The sequence below is a fragment of the Apaloderma vittatum genome, unplaced genomic scaffold (assembly GCF_000703405.1).
Source record: "Apaloderma vittatum isolate BGI_N311 unplaced genomic scaffold, ASM70340v1 scaffold11777, whole genome shotgun sequence".
In the NCBI taxonomy this organism is placed as follows: domain Eukaryota; kingdom Metazoa; phylum Chordata; class Aves; order Trogoniformes; family Trogonidae; genus Apaloderma; species Apaloderma vittatum.
Genome location: NW_009725768.1, coordinates 8,446 through 15,517, shown reverse-complemented (window position 1 = coordinate 15,517; position 7,072 = coordinate 8,446). Strand labels below are relative to the sequence as shown.

The window sequence follows — 7,072 nt, the reverse complement described above, 5'->3', positions numbered from 1 at the left end:
CAACTGCCCCTTTATTACAGGGAAGACTAAAAAAAAAAAAAAAAGAGGAGGAGATAAAAATAAAACCTTGGGTTTATATATAAATGAAATTTTTCTGAATACTAAACAACTAGCGAACAGAGTTTGGCAATACTGCAGAACAACTAGCTTTCCACGGCAGGAATCTGCTGAGAGTCAGAAGTAATCTCCTTCATTCCCTGTACAATATTCATGCCTCCGATATTCAGCAACACCAACTCCTTGGGGTTTTACTACCAAACCGTGGGCATTGCAGGAAGCCAAGGGAAGGGGTCTGGAAGAGGCAGCAGGAGACACAAGGGAAGGGAAGCGAAGCAACATGCCCAGACCAAAGCCAGCAGGTGTGTCTATTCTTAGCAGTGAGCCTTACTCCCACAATTTGGACCCAAATTTTGGCGTAGAGCTTCTTAGCAACAGGGCTCTGATGTGAGCCCAACAGTAATGTTTTAAGCAAAGCCAGAGGCTGCAGGTGCTTCTACGTATCCCCAGGACACAGGATGTGGCCTCTTCTCTCTAGCACTAGACAGAGGAAGAGAAAAGCTCTCATCCATCTGCTTGGAATCAAGTATTTTATCTAGATGACACAATATTAGTCACCTCCAGGACTAGAAGTACAGGATGCTTCTCAACAGCAATGACTGAAAACTCTGAATAAAGGTTAGAGCCATTATGAGTCATTAATACAAAGAACAAATAAATGAGCAAGCAGCTAAAGAAATAATCAGACAGGAATGGGGTCAACCCCTTTGTCCGACAGGCTGCTCGACACATACCTGCAACAGATCTTAACCAGAAGAACATTCCAGAGCACATCAGCCAGATCCACTTAGACGTACAGTCTATCCTTGTAACACCTGCTGGAATGAGGAGAAAGTTCCTGCGCTAGGAAGAGGGAGACTCATGGCATGACCAGGCGATATTTCTGCCATACAAGCAAAAGCGCACGTACGCACGCTCACACACACACAGTGCCTCTGCCCTCTACCCCAGCTGCCATGCTCTGCCAGGCAAAACAGGTATAAAAGGGTTTACACAACTACTGCGCTCCTTGGACCAGTTATCAGCAACACAAAAGCAAATCAACCAACTGGCAGCTCAGCACTTTCACACTCACTTGGCTTGCGCTGTCCTAAGTCACCTCGAGGTCTCCTCTGCTACCCAGCCACAAGGGATGCCACCCTCCGAAAGCTACCTGCGATCCCCCAGAGACACCCGAGGAGACAAGACCCCAGACCCTGGTTTCTTGCAAGTTACTGGTATAAATGCAGAAGTCCCTGTACCTACTGCCACGGCCAGTCAGCCACATGCTCCCGTTACTGCCCTTTCCAGGCAGCGCTGATGCCAGCATCCCTCAGAGAGGCTGCACAAATAAGGCACAGGAGCAAAGTTATATTCAAAGACTGCAAAAGCAGCACAGTCCTGTCCCTAAAGCTCCACGCTCTGGTTTATCCGGTAACGGCTTCCTCACCGTGCTGTGCACTGACCTTGGACGAAAACTGCTTCAGCTGCCACGAATCACGTGGGTAGCGCACCGGCTCTGCTCTTGCTCTGTACCCAACAGATATACCGGGTGCACCAAGTGCATGTGTTAATACCGATACTCTCACACCAAACAGGATTTCATGAACTAAGGGAGCATGCAGAAATCTCAGTAAGAAAGGACGGTCTCATTCTGCTTCCAGTCTGACAGAAAACATGCGCGAGGCTTTCAGACGAGCATCACAGTGTGACTGGTTCAGACAGGCTGGACAAGACGCCAAAAAAAAAAAAATCTAATGTATGAGTCCAACTTCTAAGTTTGCTGAGCTTTAAACACACTGATTGACAGCTGGGCCTGTGCTCAAAGTCTCCGGCAAATAAAAACCAGTGGGTTTTGCCAGTTCGAGTTTGTTTTCTATAATCGCATTCACTATTACAGCCATCAGTTAGAAAAACACAGAGATAGAGCAAGCGGCTACAAATTGGACTGTAAAGCATGTATATGGATATGTGTTCCTGTGCGTGTATATACACAGAGATAAAAAGTTAAAAGCTAAAAGAACTCACGGTTATTACACGCTGTCTCCTTCCAGGCTTGGCAGTCACACCATATAATCCCATTTATAAATATGTTAGCTTTTCTGTTCTGTACTTTGCACTGAAAGATTTGCATTAGAGCCTCACTGCTTTGATGATCATAAACATTATTCTAATTTCCAAGCTAAAAATTAATTCATGACCAGTTTATACTCATGTTTTCATACCAACATTTTCTGTTAGCTTAAAACAGTCCTTCTCCCTGTTTTGTTTCACCTGGCCTTAATGTATTCATAGAGAATCATCAAATGCCCCTGTAACCCTGTTTGCCAGGCTAAACAAACCCTAAGATACACCCTCCACTCCTCTGATCGTCCTTCTGCCAGCCTCAGCCCATTTCAGCTGGAATTCCTCCTGTGCAAAGGGCATCAGACCACTCCAATCATTCCAATGAAGGTTCCTCAAGCCTTATTAAATGTCTTATCAACTCTTTCTCATCTCTGCTGGAAAATCACTTGGAGTTGTCTACACATGGACTTTTGTGATTCATAATCCAGAAGCTCCAGGGTTTTCCCAATTGCTCCTAATGGAACCGGACTTCACGAACCAAGTTTCCAACTACACACTACGTGACCTTCACACCCCAAAGGAGCCTAAACAACTTGTTCCCTAATGTTTGTAACAATCCCACCCCTCACCAGCAATCCCTCACTAACAACCTAAAGAACTGTAATTATCTGCAAAAGTTCCAGCAGCATAATTCCTGACGGAATGGGGAGTCTTGTGCAGACTGGCCGTTACTCGCAATCATTTGCTCAGCTCAGAGAAGGAACACAGTTATCCCAATATTCAGGCAGAATGGCCTCTTCTCAAGGGATGTAATTTTCTCCCTTCAAAACTTTCTGTTTCAAAATTGTCTCTTAATCAATTTTGACTGCTCCCTTAGCGCCACGACTCTTCTACATAGCCATTGTCAGCATAATAATAATACCAAGCACTTACATAGCTATTTCCATCTTCAAAGCACTTCACAAGCATTAACCAATTAATGCATATTCTTCCCATGCTGCCTCTAGTGTGAATAACAGCCTCACCAGGATTTCCTGTGCCTTCCCTGCACGGCTTCTCAGTTGTCCCCATACCCTCTAACTGAATCCCACTATCACTCTCCCTTCCAGTGCTTATGCATCACATTTTAAAGCAAGCCAGAAGAGCTGCATCCTGTTCTGGTAATGGGAGAACACTCAGCAACACCGTGCAAGCTTGCAGACTTTTTACCTGAATCCAAGAGTTAACCTAAAAAATAATAGTAATATGGTTTAACATGTGATTAAGGCTCTACGTTACAACTTGAGAGGCTTCAATTTGACCCTGAACTCACAGGAAGGTGTCAAAGAGATTAGCTAACTCCTTTGTGCAAGATTTCACAAGACCAAAATGAGCTCATTTAAGGACCACAGGACCCTTTTCAAAAGGGTCCAGGTTTACAAACTTTTTTTTTTTAATAACCTAAGAACTGTAGACAGATGCCTCGTAGCCCTTACAAACACACCTGAGTTTGCAGCTCACATATCCTCTTATAAAACCCCACTGGGCACGTACACACTTATTTAGGCATCTAAACATCCTTGCAAATCTTGCCCTGGCAGCCCAAGACTCAATGAAAGCATTCAGGATGCCTCAAGCTCCTTCAAATTTTACTTATTTTCTTTCTGCATCTATAGAAAGACCACAGCGAGCATTTAATTTTTCCCCACTTCCAGTCCAGACAGCCATAAAAACAACAGAGAGCAAGCATGGTTTGCTGCCATGTCTGTGACTCCTGGTAAATTACGATTCTCAGATTTTATCCATCTCCTGTAAGTTTGGTGTTTGACCCAGCAGTGCATCCCAACTCAAAAACAAAATGAAAATTCAGAAAATGAAAGTCAATTTGATGAAAAACGTTTGTACAAACCCCTGCAAACAGATTCCACTCATAAGCAGCATTTTCACTCAGTTTCATTTATAAGGTGCTAATTATTATCTCAAAAAAAAATTTCAATTTGTATTTCAATTATTTTCCAGTAAAAGAGTATTTGCATTTAAATTACTTACCTATTGCGCTCAAACAAACTCATTTTCGTCTCAGGTGTTAGGACTCCTTTATCTCAAAAAAATTTAAGAAAGGTGAATTATGGTTCAAGGTGAAATCCATCTCACAACTCACAGCGAAGGCCTAATTTAAAGATTTCCTCATAATAAATTTTCATTATTAGCCTCTATTCCCCCCGTTACCAAATGCATGTCATCATGAAAAGACCTAAAAGCAGCTGCAATTTCATTTGCCATTATTCGTTAGGAAGCGGCGAGTCCACCTGCTCCCTCAATGGCCAGTGAGGACGGACCTCGCTCCAAGAGAGAGGTCTGAGCCAGCCACAAACCTCATCTCACTAATAATTTACAGGACCTCAGTCCTTGAATTTCTCACAATATTAACAATTTCATCATTACACTGATGCAGTGACAGGTTAAACAGAGTACTACAGTGGCTATCGCTTTTTTAGAAGTAAGTCTGAGCTAAGCCAAGAATTGCAAGCTTTTCCCCCCCCTCCCCACCACGTTTCAGTTTCCAGCTCACATTTTTAAACGTTAGTCACGCGGTGAGATTTTCATGCATTTATAACTGCACGGAAAGCACAGAAGTTACACAAGTCTACTACACACGTGTGGTAGCTGCAGGGAAGCCACTGCCCCTTCTCAGCACCCAGGGCTCCGAACAGAGACAGAGAATTTCTGCAGAAGACGACACAGAACTGACTTCAAATATTCAGCCAATGCCACAACCTGCAAACCAGCTGTCACTACAGCGACCAGAGCCTTGTACCTTCAAATACATATAACAAATAAACCATCGCAAGTGAGCAGAGACACCACTTATTAAAAGCTCTTCACTCTTCTGCACCACAATTCTCTTTCTCCCCACGCTCTCTAAATAGAAATGTACTGTGCATTTACGAGTGCTTTGAGAACTTCCAACAAAACACTCCGCCAGGCACTGGTATTTTAACAGCCTGCACTTGTATTTTCATATTTGAATTACAAAAAGAAGCAAAAGGCAATTTCTCCCGGGAATTTTTGTTGGGTTATAAATCCAATTTTTACTTGATTCCGTTAACAGCCCTTTCACATTCACTTCCTTTAAGTATTGCTGCACTTGATATTTATTACCTAATGTCTACTTGTCACCTTGAGCTATCGATGAAAGTCACCAGAAGTTGACAGTACACAGGAAAGTTAACAATTCACCCAGCGGAACAAAAACCCCAAACGCACACGCTACAAAAGGTTTCTAACATATTATCTGTAGGAAAAGTGAAACATTTCAATTATATTGAAGTTTTCGGTCTCTTTACACATGAATTTCATGCATACAACAGCAAAACCAATATTCTTCACTGCAAACTACCAGCTCTGGTCTAATGATAAACGTCCCTCTGTCCAAATGCAATCTTGGCAACCAATAGATGCTCTGATACGACGAAACCAGATTTATTTTTATCCTGCTCATGCTAGGTACCAATCTGCCACGACTTGTACGCAAATATTTCTGCTAGTGGATCAGTCTACTCACGTGCAAAGTCTAAGTCACTTCCACACAGTTTCTGCACCCTACAACCGCCATCTCTGTATAACTATGAAAGAAACTCAGAACTTATTTACATTAACATTATATTGTACTACTTTGTTTTTATTTCACCTCCCTCCATCCATTTAAAACCTCATTTTCACCCTTAGACATATTCCATTTAATCTTAGTTTTCAAACCCAAAAGCAGATCAATACCTTTCTTCTTCAATCTACATAGCTCTCAATCAAACAGCAAACGAGGAGCAAACTGAATCGACTTGTAGGTTCAAATTGGTTATTTTTTGTAAAAAGTCTCATTTGCTAACTGCACTCGTGGAAAAAGAGGAAAAAGACCTCCCCATAATAGCTCGCAGTGTTAGATTCCTACGCAAAAAAAAGGTCGTAATTTGTTCTCTAATTTAAGACTGTCACAGCACTTAGTAGGCACACATGACAGAATCTCCCATAAAACGTTATTTTCTGGAGCACTTGAAATGCAGTGAAAGGAATCTGCTCTTCTGAAGATGACTTCTTTCACTCCGAGCCAATCCAGCTGTTTACAGAGAGGTGGCAACAGCGCAGCCCTGGCAGGGGTGTCTCTTGTATCTTAAATCTCGAAGTCAAGAAGCCAGCACGGTATGTGCTACAGGAAAAAGATACCTTGGTCTATGAGACACCCACGTCAAGACAGATGATTGAGCTTTTTGCTCAAGAGTGAAGAACTTTACTCAAAATCCCACAATGGTTTCAGCTCTAGGCAAGCTCTACGTACAGCAGAGGCACCACTGCACACACGAGCAGCTCACAGTTCTGGGGGGGTTTTAATGCATTTTTATTAGAGCGCCCTACCAAAGTACAAAAATTCCAATACAATTGTTTAACCAACCTTTGAAGAGCTACATTATCTGCACACCCCAGCCTGCAGGAGGGGAACCGGAGCCCCCCAAGAAGGGAGTAACCCCACCGAGGGCTCAGCGTGCAGGGACCATGTGTTAAACCCAACGTTAGAAATAAAGCCTCAGCACTATCAGGGACAAAGCCCCTATCCTTCAAACACTTATTATTTCAAGCAGGTGCACGTTATTTTAATGTTAACAGACTGAGTCCTTCTCCAAGTGGTGCTTAACTTTAATGAAAACATCCCAGGATGGTTGCTGACAGATGCCCAGTGTCCACAACCAGTGCCTAACCTTTCCCTAATGGAGACAAAACAACAACAGAGGGATATAAACAATATGCTGCATGATGCAAGTACGAGCTTTAAAAATGGCATCAGCTCTGGAAAAGCACCAGGCTTCATTATCCTTCTGAAGAAGAAGATTTCCTTTCTGGGAGGAAATATATTTTTTCTTATTATTCAGTATATCAAATGGGAAAAGAGCACTGAATGGTGCCTTTGTTACACAAGAAATGAGCTCCCCCAACTTGG

General features: G+C 42.8%; 1 protein-coding gene across 1 annotated transcript in view; it reads right to left on the bottom strand.

Annotated features, from left to right (window-relative positions):
- LOC104276630 (CUB and sushi domain-containing protein 2-like) overlaps positions 1–7,072 on the bottom strand; it is a gene marked incomplete at its 3' end in the record, with an annotated part of 195,504 nt that overhangs the window by 180,247 nt on the left and 8,185 nt on the right.